Source organism: Macaca mulatta, chromosome 7 (assembly GCF_049350105.2).
Source record: "Macaca mulatta isolate MMU2019108-1 chromosome 7, T2T-MMU8v2.0, whole genome shotgun sequence".
Lineage (NCBI taxonomy): Eukaryota > Metazoa > Chordata > Mammalia > Primates > Cercopithecidae > Macaca > Macaca mulatta.
Window position 1 is genome coordinate 157,181,139 of NC_133412.1, and position 9,421 is coordinate 157,190,559.

General features: G+C 37.0%; 1 long non-coding RNA gene across 1 annotated transcript; it reads right to left on the reverse strand.

The window, feature by feature from the left end:
- Nucleotides 1–260: 260 nt before the first annotated feature.
- On the reverse strand, nucleotides 261–8,827 carry LOC144329674 (uncharacterized). Its single transcript, XR_013395289.1, has 3 exons — nucleotides 8,439–8,827; nucleotides 7,411–7,504; nucleotides 261–575 (listed from the first exon to the last, which is right to left on the reverse strand). It is a non-coding gene; the product is annotated as an uncharacterized LOC144329674 (long non-coding RNA).
- Between the last annotated feature and the right edge of the window lie 594 nt (nucleotides 8,828–9,421).

The following is a 9,421-nucleotide window of genomic DNA, read 5'->3' on the forward strand; positions in this document are numbered from 1 at the left end:
ATTGGCCAGAACTATGTAGCAAGAACATTCCTAGTTGTCAGAAAAATGTGGATGAATAATTTTATTTTTAAGTCCCAGTGAAGGAATAGATAGAGATAAAATATTTGCAAATTACTTTTACATCAGCTAACAATTCCTGGCAGCTGAAGTTTGTTTTCTAATATTTTATTTTTGTTTTGGTAAAACTTTTTGATGATGACCAGACTTTGAAAATAACTATTAGATAACTTGCTCACTATCATACATAATTACAGTGCTTCTTTTAAATTAATCATGAGTTATTTTTATCATATTATGCAATGCTGGTCAGATTTTTCCCATTCCATGTTCTCCTTGTAGGGTTATATTAAATTACAGCAAGAAATGCATCATTATACTGTGGAGAAGCAGTATAGTTGAAAGCTGAGATTCTGCAATCATGAAGAGGGCTATATGTGAATCTTTGAATGATATATTGTTTCTGTGATATTCAACAAGTTATTGCATCTTTCTCAGCCTCAGTGTCCTCTAGGCATCGTGCTGTATATTTTGTGAGATTTATGTAGCTACCACATGTAAAACAGTCAGCATACCGCCTGGAAATGGTAAACATAAAAAAACTAATAAATATTGTAAATATCATTACCATTATGATTATTTTATAACAATTGCATTAGGCCTTCAGAGAAACTATAATTTTTCTGAAATAAGGCAATGCATAAAAAAATACAAAGAAACATAGTAAAAACAGGTCACAGATCAAAGGAAAATAAAATACTACCAATAAACAATTATATCTTTTCTACAATTTTAAATAAGCAAATATTTAAGGCATTTAAGTGGCATTACTGGACAGTCAGAATGTTGGCTGAAAGTGAAAGCGGAGCAATCAACACAGTCATGTGAATTACTATCCATTTGGTTACCTCTCTCTCTCTGTCTCTCCCCCTTTTAGTTCTTTCGATATAACTGTAATACAAATTTGAGTAAAGTAGCAATGAGGAGGTATGAGAATCTGATTAAACCATTGCACTCTCAATTCATAAAAGTATATATGTATGTATAAACACATTCTGGTGCGTAATTTTAGAGATTTTGATATGTATACACCCACCCACACACACATACGCGCACACACTTTGGTGTGCAATTTTGAAGATTTTTTCTATCTTGTGGAACCTAGAGGTGCCATGGATGGCAGAATAAAGCCTGTAAGTCGAATACAACCTCTTTTAGACCACATTCTTACCTCTAGACAAAAAAAAAAAAAAAATGTGCCACTGCTATTTCTCTCCATTGGCGTTGTTTACTAACTGAAATGAAACAAATAATCTGAAGCCTATGACAAAGCACACAAATATAAAAGCATTTCATAGGTAATCAGTGAAAAGGAACATCATTCCAAGGAATCTGAAAACCTAATTCTTCTGACGTTTTATGAGTGGCTTTTATTTTCTCTCTTCACTACTCACTCATATTCTAGCTTCCTGTATCAAACTGTTGACAGAAAGGAGAAAATATCTCTTTCCTAGAAATTATATTTTTGTGTGACTATCTTCTATAATTCCCTCCCTGTCTGTAAACTGTACATTCTAGGTCATGAAATATTCAACAAACACAATTGTGATGCCTTTTCTTCTAGAGACCTCTATTTTACAAAACAGATTGTTTACAACTGTGCTCCCCTTCTGGCTAATGGGCACCCCGGGGAAACGTTGTTGGCTTTGAGACTCACCACGTATTTCCAACAAATAACAGTCCTGAAGCCAATGAAATCTGATAGCAGCAAATATTATTCAGTGATCTCTGAATGGAATAGGCTCATATTTCTCTTCCCCTTGGGGTATGAAGGAAAAGGACATATTGGGATGTATGAACGGCAGCCACATATAAGCAAATGATTTCAAAAAGTAGTGGAGCATTTCATGTTCTTTGGAGTCAAATGGGAGTCCTAACCTGTCAAGCTTAGTTGCAGTGGTAACGGGTTTCTCTTCGGGGACCACAATGTACATTCATTTGCTTCCCATTTGGTTTGCTGATACAGCAGCCATACCCTGGCAGGTGCTGCCGGGGACTGCCAGAGGGATGAAAGCAGATATAAATTACACCACTCTATTGGGTTCTCAGACCAATAGCAAGAATTAATGTTGCCCCATGAAGACCAAAGTGCTTCCTAGGAACCTGGGGAAACCAATACATCACTGATTGTGCCAGCTAGGATTCTGTTCGGAAAAAAAGCTTAGTGAGTAGCAAGATGAGAAAAGGTAGGGAAGAAAACTGCTAATAATAAAATCAGAAGTGTTCTGGTTACTTGGGTTTAAGTATTTTAACCATGCTGCTCTGTTTATATTAAGATAGACGTATATTCAGTTCAATGTCATTTAAAAAAATTAAACATATATTTACTGTGCACCTACTGTGTGCCACACACTAGGGAAAACATACACAAAACATAGTTTCTGACATCCAAAGCTTAGAATCTAATGTGGGGAAAAAAAAGAAGTAAATAATTATTTCCAGAAATGATGTATTTGGTGATAGGTTAAACACAGAATGCTGTGAAAGCAACAAGAGCAGCACTTACCACAACCTCAGGGAAGTTGACAGAGGAGACCTAGTCCCAGGACAGGTGGCTGCTAAGTCAAATTCTAGAGGAAGAACAGAGAGAAGCCAGATAAATTATGGAGAGATGAGGGGGATGATGAAAACTTACAAAGGCTGTTACTATGTTTAAGTTGACAGAGTACATAACATAATTGTGTGGTAAAGGAAAAATAGAAAAGAAAATCATCCAGGAATGCTCTAATTGTGATATAAAGTCTAAAATAAAGACCCAGTGTATGTGTTCTTTAATATCTGGGGAAAACCAAGATGAACTCAAATGTCCTAGCCCAAGTGCGTCTCACCAATATGATCTCGTGGACAAGGTATCATAGCCATACCACCTTCTTTATCATGGAGACCAAGAACAGTGCCTGCTTACATCTGTGTAGAAGATTTCAGTTTCTTACCAGCCCACAGAACTATTCAAACAAGCCAATCACATCTTCTTAAGGGAATCCAGGTTTACCCTACCCTCCTAATACTATGAAACCTAACTCCCACAGCCCCTGCTTATTCACCTATTTCCCAAGGGCAATCCATTTGTGGTCCTGCATAGCATGTGTCATCATCCCCAAAGATGTGAGTGTATGTCACTAGTAAGCTGCCATGGACCTCATCTGTCCAGTATTGGGTGTGGTGTACTCAACCATATTCAAAACTCTAGGGCAGGAATTCCTCTTCCACCAATGGGATGAAGAGGATATGATTAAACACTACCTTGGGCAACAACATGTTATGATTTCCATCGTTGTACAAGAGAATGTTCAAGGACAAATAGGTTTATTGTTTGTTTATTTGTTTGGTGAGAGCGAAGGTGGGGGTTGATGAGGAAAGTAGAAATTTAATTGAAGCACATAACAGTGGTTAAGATGTAGAAAATAAAAAAGTGGATGCAATTTGCTTATATGAATGTGGGAGAAGAGAGAAAAAGGAGGGAGCAGGCAGATGCATGTGAAAACACTTGCAGGTTGCTTGGTGGGAAATGAAGGAAGTTCCTGTATAGCAAGTTCTACTTCCTACTTGAGATTTAGAACAAGGGATCTGATATGGTTTGGCTGTGTCCCCACCCAAATCTCATATTGAAGTGTAGCTCCCATAATCTCCCCATGTCATGGGAGGGTCCTGGTAGGATGTAATTGAGTCATGGGGGTGGGCCTTTCCCATGCTGTTCTTGTGATAGTGAATAAGTCTCACAAGATCTGAATGTTTTACAAAGGGGAGCTCCTCTGCACATGCTTCCTTGCCTGCCTCTATATAAGACATGACTTTGCTCCTCATCCACCTTCCACCATGTTCGTGAGGCCCTCCGAGCCATGTGGAACTGTGAGTTAATTAAACCTTTTTCATTTATAAGTTACCCAGTCTCAGTTATGTTTTTATTAGCAGCATGAGAACTGACTAATACAGGATCACTGAGAATGATGGAGGATCTAGTTAGATAGGAGATCTGGGGAACATGGAGTAAGCTGAAAATGGCTAAATAACTATGGTGAAGAATAAAAAGGTGTATCTTTTAGGGCAGCTGAATTGCCCCCACCAAAATATTTTATTCTTTTTGATTAAAAATGGACATAGATCACTCACACCATGTGTAAAGTCACAATCCTAACTTCAGAATCTTTGTAGGATAAATCAGAAGAATGCTAAGGAACTTGATGAAAATAGCTCAGACCAAGACTTTTGGAATTGTGTATACTAATACATATGTGTCTATATGCTGATGTTTATATTTCTCTCTGATGTATAGCAGTTTATTGTTAATTTGTAAAATATTCTTGATTTAAATGCTTTGTGAGTGTATATTATCTTGTATGATATGGTTAGGCTTTGTGTCCCTACCCAAAGGGACAATTCTCATCTTCAATTGTAATTCCCAGGTGTTGAGGGAGGAACCTGATAGAAGGTGACTGGATCATGAGGGAAGTTTCTCCCATGCTGTTCTCACGGGTGAGTGAGTTCTCAGGAGAGCTGATGGTTTTACGTATTTGGCAAATTCCTCTTTCCCTCACTCTTCTCTCTCCTGCCACCATCTGAAGAAGGTCCTTGCTTACCCTTCACCCTCTGCCTTGATTGTAAGTTTCCTTAGACCTCCCAGCCATGTGGAACTGAGTCAATTAAACCTATTTCGTCCATAATTTACCCAGTCTTGGGTATTTATTTATAGCAGTATGAAAACGGACTAATACATTGTTTTTCTCTAAAGGCAATCCCCTGAAAAAAAATGCCTGGAGATAAGAATTGAGTATCAGAAAAAGAATAAGGAAAAAGAAGGAAATATGTGCTTTCTTGAAAGGTAGAAATCATCTATTAAAAAATAAGATGAAAAATGATAAGTTAAAAATGGTAAAAAGCCTTGATATGGAGAAAACAATATTAAATGTGATGTAAAGCAAAGACATATGCTTCATGATTTTAAATGTTTTCTCTTAAAGTTTTTCTTTGTTGCTTTGGAAAGACAAGTTGCTTTTTATGTTCATTTATAATGATATCCCATGTATCTGCACGTAACCGAAAGGTTAAGGACACATTTCCAATTTAAATACAAAAAAACAACCAAACAAAAACAAACCTAATACCTAAACAAACTGGCAATAAAAACAACAATAAAACTGATTCAACAAAATCCTGAACATTATGTGTCAGGTGTTGTGGGCTGAGTTACGTTTTCCCTAAAAGCAGCTGTGTATGTTGAAGGCCTAAACCCTGAGACCTGTAAATGATCTTATTTGCAAATATGACTTTTGCAGATACCATCAAGGTAAGATGAATTCATATCGTATTAGAATAAGACCTTTTCCATGATTTGAACTTTAAAAACAGAAAGGAAATTTAGACACAGAAGAAACACAGAGAAAATACCATGTGACAGTAGAGGTAGCTATTTGGGTGATATGTCTGCAAGAATTTCTGGCATCTACCAGAAGCTAAGAAGAGGGAAGGACAAATGCTTCTCAAGAGCCTTCAGAGAGTACAGCCCTGAGACTCCTTGGTTTCCAAATGCTATCCCAGAGAACTGTGAGAGGATACATTTGTTTTGTTTTAAGCCACCCAGTTATAACAGCCCTAGGAAACCAGTGCATTGGTGAAACATTCCAAAAGGCTTTCAGAGAGCCCAGCAGTGACATGAGATAAGCCTCTTTTCTGAGTTGCTTATTTGTTAAACCAGATGCTCTTGCTTTCTGAATCATTCTATTTTTGCTGAGGTTTTCATCACCAAAGACCTCACCATTCCTTTTTGTTTTAGAAATGCCTCACTTCCAAATTCTATAATCAGAGCACTCCAGGATTAGGCCAGCATACAAATCATTTCCACAGATTCAGAAACGTGTGTGTGTCTAGACTTACAACGGCTTTTATAAAGAATGAGCTCAGGTCCTCAGAAAACTTTTCCATCCAAACAATTTACTCAGCTTCAATTCAACACATCTTAGTTTGTAGGTTTTCTGCATTCCTTCCCCATTGTTCCACATTTCTGTATAGTGTCTACACAGGAAAAAGGGAAAATTGACAGAAGAAAAAGGAGAAAGGAAGAAAGAGAGGAATAGGAAAGGTCGGAGAAAGGGAAGGGAGAAGATTTTCTTCAAAAAATTAATGGACAGCTTTGACTGAAATCAAATGCTTGTTTTGATCAATTTACATCAGTAAAACCACAAAATCTGTCTTTATAGAACTAGAAGATGATGGAGAATAAAGGTGGGGTGTAAGGCAAAGAACATTTTAACTCCTTATGCACCACAGCACATCTTTTTTTTTTTTTAATGCTGTTAATAAGACATAAAATGACAATGGAAGAGCTACTTTCAATGCAGGTATCCTTTGAGGTTCTGAGCAGCAGTTTAGCAAGAATATCACAACCCCAAAGTATTTCTTTGAATTCAAAAGTATCAGTTCAAATATTTAAAATACTCCCACTCCATTTTATCCCCATAAGGTCCTGGCTGTGTATAACCCATGTATTCAATTCTTTCACCCCAAATCTGGAAAATGCTATTGAGAGATGAACAATAAAGTAATGAAAAGTGCCCAAGTCTTTCAGCAGATGACTGCTGCAAAATACAACATTCAAGTATCTATTACATTATTACATCCTGGATTAATAAGAATGTGTACCCTCTGCAAGAAGATGAGATGTAACAGAGATTTTGAAAAGCTCCCATTTCATTCAGGAATCTCCTCATATTATTTTTCTTATTCATGTTTCTTCTCTCCTTTCACTCAATCAAGCTTTCTAAGGCCTAATCTTCAGGAAAAACCAACTTTATTTTAATGACATGATAGTTTTTAGATGACATGTCCCAAATTCCTAAAGATCCAACATTTCCCCAAGAATGCAGGTGGATTATTTTGTTGTCACTTGAGTTTGGATGAATACATAGAGGATCCATATATCACTGACCATAATTGCAAGCTAAATTGTTGATACAAAGCTAAAACTTCTTTGAAACATTAGGTCGAATTTAATCCAGTTCTTCCTACTCAGCTCCTTGACCCGTACTGGGAGATATGTCTGCTTTGTAAAATGAGTCTAAATTTATGAATCATCCACTTGACACTTAATCGTGTAAATTAATGACACTTGATAAAAATGCCTTTTGCAATTGCAATGATGACTAAACTGTGTGTTTTGTTAACTGCGCCATTTATAGCTCACTGATTTTGGATTGGGTAGAACAGAAGTTTATTTGTTCTATAAATGTTTTCAATGCCATTTCGCTGTCTTTGAGTTTAAAATAACTTTATCTATCCAGGAGATTTATTTATTGAACTCTTTATAAAACCCTCATCAAATATCATCTCTTACCAAATTTTAATACAACTTATGTTTACTGCTCAGTGAAGACACGGTCAGATAAATTAGATTAAGAAGTCCTTCAGCTACATCTAGCTTCTGATTAGTTGTACATCACTCCAATTTGTCTCCCTAGAGAATAAGCAACACAATAATAGCTGAAACACCACTCAAGGAAACTGATGCACTATTTATCTACCCTTCTGTTAAATAGCTCTTATTTTCTTGGAGTCAACTTTAACCAATCTATTTTGACATCTGCTCCTCGGTTATATCCTAACACCTACGTCATCCTCTCTCAGTCATCAACTTGCGGAGGCTTCAGGATGATTGGATTTCTTTCCACCCCACTCCTGTCATTATCCTGAGATTTTCCCATCCCTGATGATAACACATACAGCTGCCTAGCCTCACCTGTTCCATAGGAGTCTCAACCAATGGCCTGCATCTCTAATCTTTTCCAACCCTTTCCCCATAGTGGCCATTGGCTTCTCCATCTCTAAAATCTTAACTTTGTTCTTTGACTACAATCACTAATATTCCACTTCATCACTCACATTAATTTTTTTTGATGTCAATAATTCTGGTACTTTTACTTTACCACGTTCTGATTGGTATCCACACTTTTTCTCATTGGGACAATAATTTACTGTTAGATAGCCTTGTATAATATTTAATCATCTGAATCTTTTACCAACTCCATCAAATTCTGAATTTCATTGATTCTCTCTACCTCAAAATTTCTGATCTTCAAGAGTTCCTAAAATTTAACTTTCTTTCTCTCGCATATGGAAAACAAGTTAAGAAAAAAGTACATTTTTTGTGTGGATTGGCATCACAGAACAAGTTTCTTTTCTTTCTGCATCTTCACTGTCTTATTGTTTTACATGGTCCTGGTCAACACTTCTACTCTTCTAAGAAGGTAGATTTTTATCACAGTCTTCAGAACTTTCATTCTAAAACCTGGTACATTAACAAGAAATTTATCTGTGAAAAGTTATGAAGACATCATGGGTATATACTCTCAGTTTCCTGTCCTTACAACTACATTCTCATCTGCAATCACCTTAACATTCTCTTTCTCTAAGATCTTGATAGGAACCATTACCATCTGTTTTCCTTTATCACCTTATTCTTTTTGTTTGATTTTTTTTCTGATCATTTCCTTTCCTTTGACCTCTTCTTTTTGTTAGATTTTTCTTTCTGATCGCAATAGCATGTTCCTATCCCTTGAATAAAAGGAGGAAATCATCTTTTAATACCACGCATTCCTATGTGGACTGCTACTTACCTTTAAAATGAAGATTCTTAAAAATTTAAGTCACTCTTGGTGTTAGTACTTTTGGCACTTTATCCTCTCCAAAGCCCTGTTGGAATATGTTTTTTTTTTTTTTTTTTTTTTTTTTTTGTCATCCCTACTGCTTCCTGGAAAGCAATGATATGTCAGTCACGAATGGATTTAAAACTCCTGAAACTGGCCGGGCGCGGTGGCTCAAGCCTGTAATCTCAGCACTTTGGGAGGCCGAGACGGGTGGATCACGAGGTCAGGAGATCGAGACCATCCTGGCTAACACGGTGAAACCCCATCTCTACTAAAAAATACAAAAAACTAGCCGGGCGAGGTGGCGGGCGCCTGTAGTTCCAGCTACTCGGGAGGCTGAGGCAGGAGAATGGCGTAAACCTGGGAGGCGGAGCTTGCAGTGAGCTGAGATCCGGCCACTGCACTCCAGCCTGGGCGACAGAGCGAGACTCCGTCTCAAAAAAACAAAACAAAACAAAACAAAACAAAACAAAACAAAAAACACTCCTGAAACTGACAGGTTCATGTGACACTTCCATATTCTTTGACATAATTGACATTCTATGTCTCCTCAACGTTCTCTTTGATCTTCAACAGGAGGCTTTTTTGAGTTTGCTTCTTTGTTAATAATGATTACCTTCTAGTATGTTTGTGGGATGTTCTATTTCTATTCCCCAAGTTCATGCAGTTGATTTTAGGGTTCTGAACAAGGTTCTGTTGTCTATTCATATGCACGTTAATCCCCTTAC